The sequence below is a fragment of the Mesoplodon mirus genome (assembly GCF_964341445.2).
Source record: "Mesoplodon mirus genome assembly, chromosome: X".
NCBI lineage: Eukaryota > Metazoa > Chordata > Mammalia > Artiodactyla > Ziphiidae > Mesoplodon > Mesoplodon mirus.
The window spans coordinates 22,737,694-22,753,480 of record NC_138981.1 but is presented as its reverse complement, the minus strand read 5'-3'; the positions used below and the strand labels follow the sequence as shown (position 1 = coordinate 22,753,480).

The 15,787-nt window shown below is 40.5% G+C and overlaps 1 protein-coding gene across 4 annotated transcripts in view; it reads left to right on the top strand.

The window, feature by feature from the left end:
- Positions 1 to 15,787, top strand: part of PCYT1B (phosphate cytidylyltransferase 1B, choline) — a 125,330-nt gene that overhangs the window by 59,036 nt on the left and 50,507 nt on the right. The window lies entirely within an intron of this gene.

The following is a 15,787-nucleotide window of genomic DNA, read 5'->3' as shown; positions in this document are numbered from 1 at the left end:
TTTATTTCTTTTTCTTCTCTGATTGCCATGGCTAGGACTTCCAAAACTATGTTGAATAATAGTGGTGAGAGTGGACATCCTTGTCTTGTTCCTGATCTTAGAAAAATGCTTTCAGTTTTTCACCATTGAGAATGATGTTTGCTGTGGGTTTGTCGTATATGGCCTTTATTATGTTGAGGTATGTTCCCTGTATGCCCACTTTCTGGAGAGCTTTTATCATAAATGGGTGTTGAATTTTGTCAAAAGCTTTTTCTGCATCTATTGAGATGATCATATGGTTTTTCTCCTTCAATTTGTTAATATGGTGTATCACATTGATTGATTTGCATATGTTGAAGAATCCTTGCATCCCTGGATAAATCCCACTTGATCATGGTGTATGATCCTTTTAATGTGTTGTTGGATTCTGTTTGCTAGTATTCTGGTGAGGATTTTTTTTTTTTTTTTTTTTGTGGTACACGGGCCTCTCACTGTTGTGGCCTCTCCCGTTGTGGAGCACAGGCTCCGGACGCGCAGGCTCAGCTGCCATGGTTCACGGACCCAGCCGCTCTGCAGCATGTGGGATCTTCCCGGACCGAGGCATGAACCCGTGTCCCCTGCATTGGCAGGCGGACTCTCAACCACTGCGCCACCAGGGAAGCCCTGTTTGTGTTTTTTACGTTTTTTTTCCCTGTAATTCATTTCTAATCTCATGGCGTTGTGGTCAGAAAAGATGCTTGATATGGTTTCAGTTTTCTTAAATTTACTGAGGCTTGATTTGTGACCCAAGATGTGATCTATCCTGGAGAATGTTCTGTGCACACTTGAGAAGAAAGTGTAATGTGCTGTTTTTGGATGGAATGTCCTATAAATATCAGTTAAATCTATCTGGTCTATTGTGTCATTTAAAGCTTCTGTTTCCTTATTTATTTTCATTTTGGATGATCTGCCCATTGGTGTAAGTGAGGTGTTAAAATCCCCCACTATTATTGTGTTACTGTCGATTTCCTCTTTTATAGCTGTTAGCAGTTGCCTTATGTATTGAGGTCCTCCTATGTCGGGTGCATATATATTTATAATTATTATATCTTCTTCTTGGATTGATCTCTTGCTCATTATGTAGTGTCTTTCTTTATCTCTTGTAATAGTCTTTATTTTAAAGTCTATTTTATCTGATATGAGTATTGATACTCCAGCTTTCTTTTGATTTCCATTTGCTTGGAATACCTTTTTCCATCCACTCACTTTCAGTCTGTATGTGTCCCTAGGTCTGAAGTGGGTCTCTTGTAGACAGCATATATATGGGTCTTGTTTTTGTATCCGTTCAGCAAGCCTGTGTCTTTTGGTTGGAGCATTTAATCCATTCACGTTTAAGGTAATTATCAATATGTATGTTCCTATGACCATTTTCTTAATTGTTTTGGGTTGGTTTTTTTTTTTTTTTTTTTTGCGGTATGCGGGCCTCTCACCGCTGTGGCCTCTCTCGTCGCGGAGCACAGGCTCTGGATGTGCAGGCTCAGCGGCCATGGCTCACGGGCCCAGCCGCTCCGTGGCACGTGTGATCCTCCCGGACCGGGGCACGAACCCATGTCCCCTGCATCGGCAGGCGGACTCTCAACCACTGCACCACCAGGGAAGCCCTTGGGTTGGTTTTTGTAGGGCCTTTTCTTCTCTTGTGTTTCCCACTTAGAGAAGTTCCTTTAGCATTTGTTGTAGAGCTGGTTTGGTGGTGCTGAATTCTCTTAGCTTTTGCTTGTCTCTAAAGCTTTTGATTTCTCCATCGAATCTGAATGAGATCCTTGCTGGGTAGAGTAATCTTGGCTGTAGGTTCTTCCCTTTCATCACTTTAAGTATATTATGCCACTCCCTTCTGGCTTGTTGCGTTTCTGCTGAGAAATCAGCTGTTAATCTTATGGGAGTTCCCTTGTCTGTTATTTGTCATTTTTCCCTTGCTGCTTTCAATAATTTTTCTTTGTCTTTAATTTTTGCCAGTTTGATTACCATGTGTCTTGGTGTGTTTCTCCTTGGGTTTATCCTGTATGGGACTCGCTGCGCTTTCTGGACTTGGGTGGCTATTTCCTTTCCCATGTTAGGAAGTTTTCGACAATAATCTCTTCAGATATTTTCTCTGGTCCTTTCTCTCTCTCTTCTCCTTCTGGTACCCCTATAATGCGAATGTTGTTGCGTTTAATGTCGTCCCAGAGGTCTCTTAGGCTGTCTTCATTTCTTTTCATTCTTTTTTCTTTATTCTGTTCTGCAGCAGTGAATTCCACCATTTTGTCTTCCAGGTCGCTTATCTGTTCTTCTGCCTCAGTTATTCTGCTATTGTTTCCTTGTAGTGCATTTTTCATTTTGGTTATTGTATTGTTCATCTCTGTTTGTTCTTTAATTCTTCTAGGTCTTTGTTAAACATTTCTTGCATCTTCTCGATCTTTGCCTCCATTCTTTTTCCGAGGTCCTGGATCATCTTCACTATCATTATTCTGAATTCTTTTTCTGGAAGGTTGCCTATCTCCACTTCATTTAGTTGTTTTTCTGGGGTTTTATCTTGTTCCTTCATGTGGTACATAGCCCTCTGCCTTTTCATCTTGTGTGTCTTTCTGTGAATGTGGTTTTTGTTCCACAGGCTGCAGGATTATAATTATTCTTCCTTCTGCTGTCTGCTCTCTGGTGGATCTATATTGGAGTATAGTTGATTAACAGTGTTGTGTTAGTTTCAAGTGTACAACAAAATGATTCAGTTATACATATACATGTATCTATTCTTTTTCAAATATTTTTCCCATTTAGGTTGTTACAGAATATTGAGCAGAGTTCCATGTGCTGTATAGCAGGTCCTTGTTGGTTTTTTAATTTTAAATATAGCAGTGTGTACATATCAATACGAAAGTCCCAATCTATCCCTCCCTGCAACCGTTTCCCCCAATAACCATAAGTTCCTTCTCTAAGTCTGTGAGTCTGTTTCTGTTTTGTAAATAAGTTCATTTGTATCATTTTTTTAAGATTCCACATATAGGCAGTATCATATGATATTTGTCTTTCTTTGTCTGACTTATTTCACTTAGTATGATAATCCCCAAGTCCATCCATGTTGCTGCAAATGGCATTATTTCACTGTTTTTGATGGCTGAGTAATATTCCATTATATACATGTACCACATTTTCTTTATCCATTCATCTGTCAGTGGACATTTAGATTGCTTCTGCAATGAACATTGGGGTACATGTATTCTTTCAAGCCGTGTTTTTCTCTAGATATATGCCCAGGAGTGGGATTGCTGGACCATATGGTAACTCTGTTTTTAGTTTCTTAAGGAACCTCCATACTGTTCTCCATAGTGACTCTACCAATTTACATTCCCACCAACAGTGTAGGAGGGTTCCCTTTTCTCTATATCCTCTCCAGCATTTGTTATTTGTAGACTTTTTAGTGATGGCCATTCTCACTGGTGTGAGGTGCTATGTCATTGTAGTTTTAATGTGCATTTCTCTAATAATTAGTGACGTTGAGCATCTTTTCATGTGCCTCTTGGCTATCTGTATGTCTTATTTGGAGAGATGTCTTTTTACATCTTCTGCCCATTTTTTGATTGAGTTGTTTGTTTTTTTTTGATATTGACCCACATAAACTGTAAATTTTGGAGACCAATCCCTTGTTGGTCACATTGTTTGCAAATATTTTCTCCCATTCTGTGGGTTGTCTCTTCATTTTGTGTATGGTTTCCTTTGCTGTGCAAAAGCTTTTTAGTATAATTAGGTTCCATTTTAAAAATAATTAATTAATTAATTTATGTTTGGGTGCGTTGGGTCTTTATTGCTGCATGAGGGCTTTCTCTAGTTACGGCAAGCAGGGGCTACTCTTCGTTGTGGTGCATGGACTTCTCATTGCAGTGGCTTCTCTTGTTGCAGAGCATGGGCTCTAGAGTGCAGGCTCAGTAGTTGTGGCACACGGGCTTAGTTGCTCTGCAGCATGTGGGATCTTCCTGGACCAGGGATGGAACATGTGTCCCTTGCATTGGCAGGCGGATTCTTAACCACTGCGTCACCAGGGAAGTCCAAGGCCCCATTTGTTTATTTTTGTTTTTATTTCCATTACTCTAAGAGATGGTTTGAAAAAGATATTGCTGCGATTTATGTCAAAGAGTGATCTGCCTATGTTTTCCTCTCAGAGTTTTATAGTATCCAGCCATACATTTAGGTCTTTAATCCATGAGTTTATTTCTGTGTATGGTGTAGGGAGTGTCCTAATTTCATTCTTTTACATGTAGCTGTCCAGTTTTCCCCAGGCCATTTATTGAAGAGACTGTCTTTCCTTCATTGTATAGTCTTGCCTTCTTTGTTGTAGATTAATTGACCATAGGTGCGTGGCTTTATTTCTGGACTTTCTATCCTGTTCCATCGATGTATATTTCTGTTTTTGTGCTAGTACCATACTGTTTTGGTGACTGTAGCTTTGTAGTATAGTCTGAAGTCAGGCAGCCTGATTCCTCCAGCTCCATTTTTCTTTCTCAAGATGCTTTGGCTATTCAGGGTCTTTTGTGTCTCTGTACAAATTTTAAGAATTTTTTGTTCTAGTTCTGTGAAAAATGCCATTGGTAATTTTTTTAAAGGCTACTGGATGACTTTATTTTTTTTTAAAATGTATTAATTTGGCTGTGCTGGGTCTTAGTTTCAGCATGTGGCATCTTCTTTGTGGCATGTTGGATCTTTTTAAGTTGCGGCATGCAGGATCTTTTAGTTGCAGCATATGGGATCTTAGTTGCAGCATGCGGGATCTAATTCCCTGACCAGGGATCAAATCCAGGCTCCCTGCATTGAGAGCATGCAGTCTTAACCACTGGACCACCAGGGAAGTCCTGCCATTGGTAATTTGATAGGGATTGCGTTAAATCTGTAGATTGCCTTGGGTAGTATAGTCACTTTGACAATATTGATTCTTCTAATCCAAGAACATCTGATCTTTTGTTGTCAGTGTGTAGAAATGCAACAGATTTCTGTGTATTAATTTTGTATCCTGCAACTTTATTGAATTCATTGATGAGCTCTAGTAGTTCTCTGGTAGTATCTTTAGGATCTTCTACGTATAGTATCATGTCATCTGCAAACAGTGACATTTTACTTCTTCTTTTCCAATTTGCATTCCTTGTATTTCTTTTTCTTCTCTGATTGCCGTGGCTAGGACTTTCAAAACTATGTTGAATAAAACTGGTGAGAGTGTACATCCTTGTCTTGTTTCTGATCTTAAAGGAAATGCTTTCAGTTTTTCACTGTTGAGTATGATGTTAATTGTAGGTTTGTCATATATGGCCTTTATTATGTTGAGGTATGTTCCCTGTATGCCCACTTTCTGGAGAGTTTTTATCATAAATTGGTGTTGAATTTTGTCAGAAGCTCTTTCTGCATCTATTGAGATGATTATATGGTTTTTATTCTTCAATTTGTTGATGTGGTGTGTCACATTGATTGATTTGAGCATATTGAAGGATCCTTGCATCCCTGGGATAAATCCCACTTGATCATGGTGTATGATCATTTTAATGTATTGCTGGATTTGGATTGCAGTATTTTGTTGACGATTTTTGCATCTGTGTTCATCAGTGATATTGGCCTATAATTTTTTTTTTGTGGTATCTTTGTCTGGTTTTGGTATCAGGATGATGGTGGCCTCATAGAATGAGTTTGGGAGTATTCCTTCCTCTGCTATTTTTTGGAATAGTTTTAAAAGGATAGGTGTTAACTTGTCTCTAAATGTATGATAGAATTCACCTGTGAAGCCATCTGGTCCTGGACTTTTGTTTGTTGGGAGTTTTTTAATCATAGTTTAAATTTAGTACTTGTGATTGGTTTATATTTTCTGTTTCTTCCTGGTTCAGTCTTGGGAGATTGTACCTTTCTAAGAATTTGTCCATTTCTTCCAGTTTGTCCATTTTATTAATGTATAGTAGCTTGTAGTAGTCTCTTGTGATCCTTTGTATTTCTGTGGTGTCCATTGTAACTTCTCCTTTTTCACTTCTAATTTTATTGATTTGAGCCCTCTCCTTTTTTCTTGATGAGTCTGGCTAAAGGTTTATAAATTTTGTTTATCTTTTCAAAGAGCCATCTTTTAATTTCATCAACCTTTTTTATTGTTTTCTTCATTTCTATTTCATTTATTTCTGCTCTGATATTTATGGTTTCATTGTTTCTGGTAACTTTGTGTTTTGTTTGTTCTTTCTCTAGTTGCTTTAGGTGTAAGGTTAGGTTGTTTATTTGTGATTTTTCTTGTTTCCTGTGATAAGATTGTATTGCTATAAAGTTCCCTCTTAGGACTGCTTTTGCTGCATCCCATAGGTTTTGGATCGTCGTGTTTCATTGTTATTTGTTTCTAGGTATTTTTTTATTTCCTCTTTGATTTCTTCAGTGATCTCTTGGTTATTTAGTAGCGTATTGTTTAGCCTCCATGTGTTTGTATTTTTTACAGTTTTTTTTCTTGTAGTTGATTTCTAATCTCATTGCATTGTAGTCAGAAAAGATGCTTGATATGATTTCAATATTCTTAATTTTGCCAAGTTCGCCTTGTGGCCCAACATGTGATTAATCCTGGAGAATGTTCCATGTGCACTTGAGAAGAACATGTATTCTGTTGCTTTTGGATAGAATGCTCTATAAATAGCAATTAAGTCTATCTGGTCTGATTTGTCATTTAAGGCCTGTGTTTCCTTATTGATTTTCTCCCTGGATGATCTGTCCATTGATAAAAGTGGGGTGCTAAAGTCCCCCACTATTATTGTGTTACTGTCGATTTCTTCTTTTATGGCTGTTAGTATTTGCCTTATATATTGAGGTGCTCCTATGTTGGGTGCATATATATTTACGATTGTTAAATCTTCTTCTTGGATTAATCCCTTGATGATTATGGTAGTGTCTTTCTTTGTCTCTTGTAACAGTCTTTAAAGTCTATTTTGTCTGAGATGAGTATTGCTACTCCAGCTTCCTTCTGATTTCCATTTGTATGGAATACCTTTTTCCATCCTCTCAGTTTCAGTCTGTATGTGTCCCTAGATCTGAAGTGGGTCTCTTGTATACAGTATGTATACAGGTCTTGTTTTTTGTATCCATTTAGCCATCTGTGTCTTTTGGTTAGAGCATTTAAGCTGTTTATGTTTAAGATAATTATTGTTATATATGTTCTTATTACCATTTTGTTAACTGTTTTGGATTTGTTTTTGTAGGTCTTTTTTCTTCCCTTCCTGTTTTGTTCCCTCCTCTTGTGATTTGATGACTAACTTTAGTGTTGTGTTTAGATTCCTTTTTCTTCTTTGTATGTAAATTGTAGATTTTCAGTTTGCAGTTACCATGAGGTTTGGATATAGTAGCAGTCTATACATAAGCAAGATTGTTGTTGTTTTTTAAATTTTTATTTATTTATTTATTTACTTTTGGCTGCATTGGGTCTTTGTTGCTGCGTGCGGGCTTTCTCTAGTTGTGGCAAGCAGGGGCTACTCTTCGTTGCGGTGTGCGGACTTCTCATTGCAGTGGCTTCTCTTGTTGCAGAGCATTGGTTCTAGGCATTCAGGCTTCAGTAGCTGTGGCACGCGGGCTCTAGAGTGCAGGCTCAGTAGTTGTGGTGCACGGGCTTAGTTGCTCCATGGCATGTGGGATCTTCCTGGACCAGGGCTTGAACCCATGTCCCCTGCATTGGCAGACGGATTCTTAACCACTGCGCCACCAGGGAAGCCCAACAAGATCGTTTTAATTTGCTGGTCTTTTAATGTCAAATGCATTTCCAATATCCTGCATTTGTGCTCTCCTCTTCTCACAGTTGCTGGTTTTGATATTATATTTGTTCATAAATGATTTCCTACCTTTACTGTATGTTTGCCTTTACTAGTGAGCTTTTCCATTTGTAATTTTCTTGTTTTTAGTTGTGGCCTTTTCTTCTTAGAGAAATTCCTTTAGCATTTGTTGCAAAGCTGGTCTGGTGATGTTGAATTCTGTTAGGTTTTGCTTGTCTGTAAAGCTTTTGATTTCTCCATCGAATCTGAATGAGAGCCTTGCTGGGTAGAGTATTCTCGGTTGTAAGTTCTTCCCTTTCATCACTTTAAATATATTGTGCTGCTCCCTTCTGGCCTGCAGAGTTTCTGCTGAGAAATCAGCTGATAACCTTATGGGAGTTCCCTTGTATGTTATTTGTTGCTTTTCCCCACTTCACTCACTGCTTGTTTGCCTTGTTTCTGTGGGGGTGTCCAATGTAATTTTTATCCTCGCTCCTCTATAGGTAAGGTGTATTTTTGTTTTTTGGGTTTTTTTTGGGCCACGTGGCACATGGGATCCTAGTTCCCTGGCCAGGGATCAAACCCATGCCCCCGGCAGTGGTAGCGCAGACACCTAACCAGTGGACAGCCAGGGAATTCCTGTTTTTGTTTTGTTTTTTTTAAACCTCTGGCTTCTTTTGAATGATTGAGAAGAAATTATAGATGGATATTTTTGTGGATGAATATATTACTGCTAGAATGAGACAGGGTTTAAGATTGATTTTATTCCTCTTTTTCTTTGTTACAGATGTAAGTGCTAAAATATTTTTTTTTTTTTTTTTTTTTTTTTTTTTTTTTTGCGGTATGCGGGCCTCTCACTGTTGTGGCCTCCCCCGTTGCGGAGCACAGGCTCCGGACGCGCAGGCCCAGCGGCCATGGCTCACGGGCCCAGCCGCTCCGCGGCATATGGGATCCTCCCAGACCGGGGCACGAACCCGTATCCCCTGCATCGGCAGGCGGACTCTCAACCACTGCGCCACCAGGGAGGCCCTAAAATATTTTGTTCACAGAAATATTTAGATGGAAATGGAAGAAGTTTGTTATCGTGATACCACTCAATCTTTGAACTCATAAGTTATTTGCCAGATATCACAAAAATAATTTATTATTATCATCAAAATAATTTTAATGGTCTATCAAGTGATAATTTGTTAAGATCCTCTTTCAAATTTGTTGTTAGGCAGTGGATTAGGAATGATGTGACCTGGAAAAAGATTTGCTTCCAAGCTATTAGAATAATTTGCTTTTTCCCTTTCTAGGCAGTATAACACAAAGGCTTTATCAAGACTTATCAAATGACTCTGTGGTACGCGGGTCTCTCACTGTTGTGGCCTCTCCCGTTGCGGAGCACAGGCTCCGTACGTGCAGGCTCAGCGGCCATGGCTCACAGGCCCAGCCACTCCGTGGCTCGTGGGATCTTCCCGGACCGGGGCACGAGCCTGCGTCCCCTGCATCGGCAGGCGGACTCTCAACCACCGCGCCACCAGGGAAGCCCTCAAATGACTCTTAATTATAACCCTTACACTGTTACTTAAAAGCAACCTATTCAACCAGATATACTCAGAAAGGGTTGAGGAAATAGAAATATTGGTAATTTCATTACACCATTGCCAATCCAATAATTTTTTTTGTTGTTGTTTTTGTTTTTTTTTGGGGGGGGTATGCGGGCCTCTCACTGCTGTGGCCTCTCTCATTGCAGAGCACAGGCTCCGAACGCACAGGCTCAGTGGCCATGGCTCACGGGCCCAGCCGCTCCGCGGCACGCAGGATCTTCCCGGACCGGGGCACGAACCCACGTCCCCTGCATCGGCAGGCGGACTCTCAACCACTGTGCCACCGGGGAAGCCCTCCAATAATTTTTGATAAAATGATTTATCATTTGCTTAAAAACTTAAAACACACACACACATACACATACACACACCTTGGGGCTGCAGTTTTAGCAAATTTAGCAAATTTGCAGAAAATACCATGTAACTTAATTGGCAAAACCAGTCCTCATTGTCAAACCTACTAAAACCCTAGAAACTAAGACAAAGTGTTTTCAGTTCAAATGTATTATTTCAAGAAGCTTTATAAAAACCATTGAGAAATGAATTATAGAATCCATTGTATAAAAAAGAATCAGTCAAAAAAAAAGAATCAGTCAAGATTAAAATGATGTAGATCTAATATAACAAGTTACAAAGAAGATAAAAAGTTACAAAAATAAATCAATATCCTTAATTTATAGTAATACAATATAATTTATACAAAAAATTATATGATATTTATAAGAAAAGGAGTATCTATAAATGGAATAAATATGATGTGAGTTGATACAATAGATATTTAACTTCCTTTTTAAATAATATATATGAAGTCTGAGAAAAAAGCTTGTAAATATTTTATCCATGTGTTTATTCCAGTGTACTTTGAAACAGTTGACAATTGCAGAAAAATATTCCAGTTGTATTTCTAAGAAGCAGCAGTACCAGCCTATACAGCTTTGAGTTACTGAAGTGATTTTGAAGTGAGTAGTGGAAAAAATGCTTATGCCTTAACTACAAGGGAAAAGGCATTTTTAGGATTCAATATAAGCATTGAGAAGAGCTGGAAAAATGCTTACCCTTACATGAAAAAGCAGTTTTTATCATTCAGTATTTCTTTCCAATGCTCCTTTTGCTTTGAATTCGTGGGCCTTATCCCTCAAGGTCCCTGCATCCTTTGATAATAGTTGGGAGAAGGTAGAGGCAAAGTTGTTTGGTAAAAATTTGCATTATTCCTCACTCTACCATATTTAGTTTCTGGCTTTCAACTTCACCTATAACAGAAAGAAAGACAGGAAGCTTTTATAGGTTCATAGTGCTTTGAATAGTTATTAAACGAGGTTTCCATTTGGTTTGACCTCAGGATTTAATTCCCTGCCCCTAGCAATGCAGATAGTAAGGTTTGGATGATGCCTTTCTTTTGTGAAGTAGAGTAAGGTTGGTTTTGGACACAGAGGCTTTCTCCGACCCACTAATTTTAGGAAAGGGTACCCTTGGAAGCTGAGGATCTGGAAATCAATTCCTTTAAAACTACCAGTGCTTAGATACCTCTTGAAAAGCCCTTACGTATCCCCAAGGGTATGTGTACCCTAGCTTGAAGAGTCTTTCTTGAGTTTGACAAAACAGCTTAATGGCAGAAAATTCTATAGGGAGGAAATTTAGAGAGTCCTTTAAAATCGGTATTCTGTGTTGTTGGTTGAAAGGCTAGCTCTTAATATTATGTATATAGTTAGCAAATAAAATGGTTACAGTGAGTTGAAAGAACCTGCTATATTAATTGTGGGCCCCCTTGCATCTGCAGGTAGGTTTGTTGTAGGAATTTCCTTGGGTGGAGCAAGGGCTTTGCTCATGAAACCACTCTGGCCAGGGCAAATGCACAGACAGGTACAGTTGAAATACTTAGTATTTGGCAGAAATAATGGATTCAAAGACCAGAAACTGTGATAACTGGAGGTACTACAGTCTACTTCCCAACCTTAGGCAGTAACGGCTACCACAAACTGCCATGATTTTTGCACTATGATTATAATACCTGCATTTTTTATTTTTAAGCATGTAGTCAGTAATAATTTGAAAATTTTTTATGCAAACTTCTCCTGTGGGCATTATTTCAGTGAATTGAAACTATCCAGTTGTAATGCCCTTTTTTTCTGCATTTTAATTTAAAAGCTCATGTCATTTAAAAACAAGACAAGAAATTAAAATTTATTGAATAGATTAGAGATTTTTTTCCTGGAAAAATTTTTTAAGGGTATGAGTCACCACATACTCACTTCTGCCTCACAGGAGGGAAATAAAAAGATAACAACCATAGAAATACTACTCCCACTATAGTAGACATAAATAGTACTCTGTAAATGTGGGCTTATGCTCTATTGTGTCTTAATTGAAATTAAATATTCCTCTAAGACTCCATTTTGCCTGACTGGTGGGAGAGTCAGTCTCGGTCCTTGTTGGGGTCTCTTCGCCTCCCCAGAGTCAAACAAGATTCTAAAATGTTTACAGAAACAGGAGAGGGGCTTGCAGTCTCCAGCCCAGCACCGTTTTTGCACTGCCCTTGTCAACTGAGCCCACAGAATTGCTAGGAAGGAGCAAATCCACTGTTTCTGTGGAAGGTGAGGCCCCGGCGGTCTGTGCCCAGGTGAACCCCAGTGTCCTCACCCCTCCTGAGGCCCCCCCGACCTTTGACCTCTTCCTCCTGTGAAGGAATCTTCTGTGTGTCTTCTTCCTTATGGAATTCCCCCAAGTTGGGAAAACAGCAGCCAGAAAGACAGGCTGTCTACCAGCAGCTTGAACTTCACAGCTTCTGCGGGCGAGTTTGTACCGAGAAGCCAGGCATGCGCATGAAGTGGGGACAGGGAAAAGACAGAGCCCAAAACACAAATGAATAAATATCTCCACAAATGGTCTTAGGTCTCGAGTACTATTAATAAGTGGCAAACGTTTCTGAGCATGACTCTCTGCTCACACAGATGATCAAATTTAGTTCTCCAAACTTCGCCATGTGCTAAAGACAGACAACTGAGGCTTAAAGAGTTTGAGTGACTTTCCTGGTAATAAGTAGCAGAGCTGGGATTCGAACCAAGTCTGCTGGGCTCAAAATTCATCCCCTATGTTATATTTTCTGTCCCGTGGGGTATTAGTAATAATTCCTTTTGAGCACAGTGAGCTGCCAGTATAGGTTAGCTACAGCGGGAGCTCCCAGACAGCTCAGTGAATTCATCCACGGAACACCATTGCTCAGAGTTCTCCATCGGTTGTCAGGGTGCATTTGCCAAGACTGGGGAACAACAGTGCTGCTTTGGGCACAATTACTGTTTAGCTGAACTGGTCAGCATGTTCAGCTGCTTCTTGAGGTCACTCCTGGGAGATGAAGATAGGACCGCATGTCGGCATACACAGGTTGGTTGTTTTCTTTGTGCTCTGTCAAGAGGCCATTATCTCCGTCATCTCGAAGTTACACCAAATTGCTCGGGTGCAGGTTCAAAAGGAGGGGGGAGGATATGGTTCGGCCTAGTTTTCTGTTGTTTAAAATAGAAAATTGATGGATCTGAAATCCATTTTTGCTTAATACAATTCTTGAGGTACTATTTTAATAAAATCCTTTAGTCTTTTAAAAATGTAAAGTCTTTTAAGAACACTTCAAAAGCCATAGATCAGTTTTTAAATTGTATAGGTTGGCCCATAAATAATTCTTATTTATGGAGTTAAAACCAATGCATTCAGTGAATAAATACATAACATAGTCATTATGGCCCTACTCACCACCACCCACCCACCAAGCTGGGCATGATGGGTGATTCAAACACAGGCTGGGCTCTTTACTCAAGATGTTCATAATATGCTTTAGGGGCTTTCACATGTTGTATGCCTCAGAATCATCCCTGAAGCTTGTCAAAAATAGAGCTGCCTGGACCCCACTCCAGACCTACTGTCGTAGTCCGTTCGGGCTGCTAGAACAAGATACTACAGACTGGGTAGCTCAAAGCAACAGAAGTCTGTTTCTCATCATTTTGGAGGCTGAGAAGTCTAAGATCAAAGTGCTAACATGGTCTTCTGGTGAGGGCTAGCTTACTGATTCATAGCTGGCACCTTTTCACTGTTTTCTTACATGGTGAGAGGGGTTAGGGAGCTCTCTGGGGCCTCCTTTATAAGGCACTAATCCCATTTATGAGGGTTCCACCCTTATGACCTAAGTATCTCCCAAAGGCCCACCTCCTAATATCATCATCTTTGGGAGTTAAGATTTCAACATATGAATTTTTGGGGGACACATTTAGACCATAGCACTCACTGAATCAAAACCTTGAGTGGAGCCTGGGCATCTTTAACAAGCTCCTTAGGTGATTCTAATGCTTACCAAGGTTTTTGAGCCTGCCATGTGGTTGATGGTGTTTTGGTAATGTAACACACTACAATGTTTTCTGTGTTGTATTGTATTCTACATATGTCTATATATCATTACAGGAAGTATGTATAGGAGATATATAGACATACACGTGTATTGAGAGACACAGTAGTCTTTTATTTGCATGTATGTTGAAATGTACCTGCAGGTAAATATATACCTATTATCTTAAATCCTAGTAAACCTTTATTGAGCATCTGTGTGTATCAAGCATTGTTAATTCATTCAACAAGTACTTGTTAAGAGCCTATTATGGGCCATCAGAAAATAAAACAGACAAAAGTCCCTGTCCTCAGGGAGCTATATTTTAATAGAGAAACACCAACAATAAACAAATAAGACAATTATATGATGATGAGTACCATAGCGAGAAGTTAGGAGGGGTGGGGCCTGCCAGGGGTGGGGGCGGATCCCAATTTAGAATAAGGTGGTTGGGGAAACCTTGAGGGAGGAGAGGGGGTGAGCGCTATGGATATTTGGAGCACAACTGGTCCAGGTTTGCGGAACAGGAAGTGCAAAGCCCTGATCTCAGTAGGAGTATTCCTGGTGGTTTCAGGAAACAGCAAGGAGGCCAGGGGCTGGGACACAATAGGAGATGCAGTCAGAGAGGCAAGGAATGGACTGAGGGAGATGTGGATCTTGTAGGGGCCTGTAGGCTTCTGGAGGAGTTCGGCTTTTACTCTGAGGGAGATGGGAAGGGTTCGGATCCTGGGGATGATGTAATCTGACAGGTTTTAATGGGATCATTCTGGCCAATGAGAACAGGCTGCTGGGGGTTGGAGGGAGGCTGGAATCCAGTGACCAGTTAGGGGGCCACTGTAGTAATCCAGGGTAGTGATGGTGAATGGGCTGGGAAGGGAGCAGTGAAGGTGGTGAGAAGAACGTGGCTTCTGGTGCGCTGTGAAGGAGCCAGCAGTTTTGCTGATGGTTTGGATGCAGAGGGTGCGAGGGCTGCAGTAGGAGGGTTTCCGAGGCTGCTGGGTGTAACCGTTGGTTGTACTTACTCTGTGGCCAGGTTTGTTTCTGGATGTGGGTCATGATTTGGTTCCATCAAAATGACTGTGTTTTTGTTTTTATTTTTTTATAAATTTATTTTATTTATTATTTTTGGCTGTGTTGGGTCTTTGTTGCCGTGCGCGGGCTTTCTCTAGTTGTGGCGAGCGGGTGCTACTCTTCATTGTGGTGCACGGGCTTCTCGTTGAGGTGGCTTGTTGTGGAGCATAGGCTCTAGGTGCGTGGGCTTCAGTAGATGCAGCACGTGGGCTCAGTAGTTGTGGCTCGCGGGCTCTAGAGTGTAGGCTCAGTAGTCGTGGCACACAGGCTTAGTTGCTCCATGGCATGTGGGATCTTCCCAGACCAGGGCTCAAACCTGTGTCCCCTGCATTGGCAGGCAGATTCTTAACCACTGTGCCACCAGGGAAGCCCTGTATTTTTGTTTTTACAACATATCTTGGGGCTTCCCTGGTGGCGCAGTGGTTGAGAGTCCGCCTGCCAATGCAGGGGACGCGGGTTCGTGCCCCAGTCCGGGAAGATCCCACATGCCACAGAGCGGCTAGGCCCGTGAGCCATGGCCATGGGGCCTGGGCGTCCGGAGCCTGTGCTCTGCAGCGGGAGAGGCCACAACAGTGAGAGGCCCGCGTACCGCAAAAAAAAAAAAAAAAAAAAACCAACATATCTTGTACAATTAACATTTGTAAGGTTATTGTATGTACATAATACCTTAAAGGGAAAAAAACCTCATCTTCAGGAGTGGTCAGGGTAGTCTGACTGACTGCAGTAAGACCCTGACGGGGATATTGGTAAACAGGGACTGTAGCCACAATGACGTCTCTTCCTGACATGTAGAAAAGCTGCTTTTGCTAACAAAAATATATTCTGAATATGATAATGAATAATATTTATTGCTCACTTTATTTCAAAGCACTTCTATATAAATCCTCAAAAATCCTTTCTAAGGCTGATAGTGGAGGATAGTTCCATCTCCATTTGAGGATTCAGGAACTCGAGACCTAGAAAAGATGGCATGTGGGAAGGATGAACTCTGCTAGATCAGATCTTTATTTCGTGACCTTCTCCTC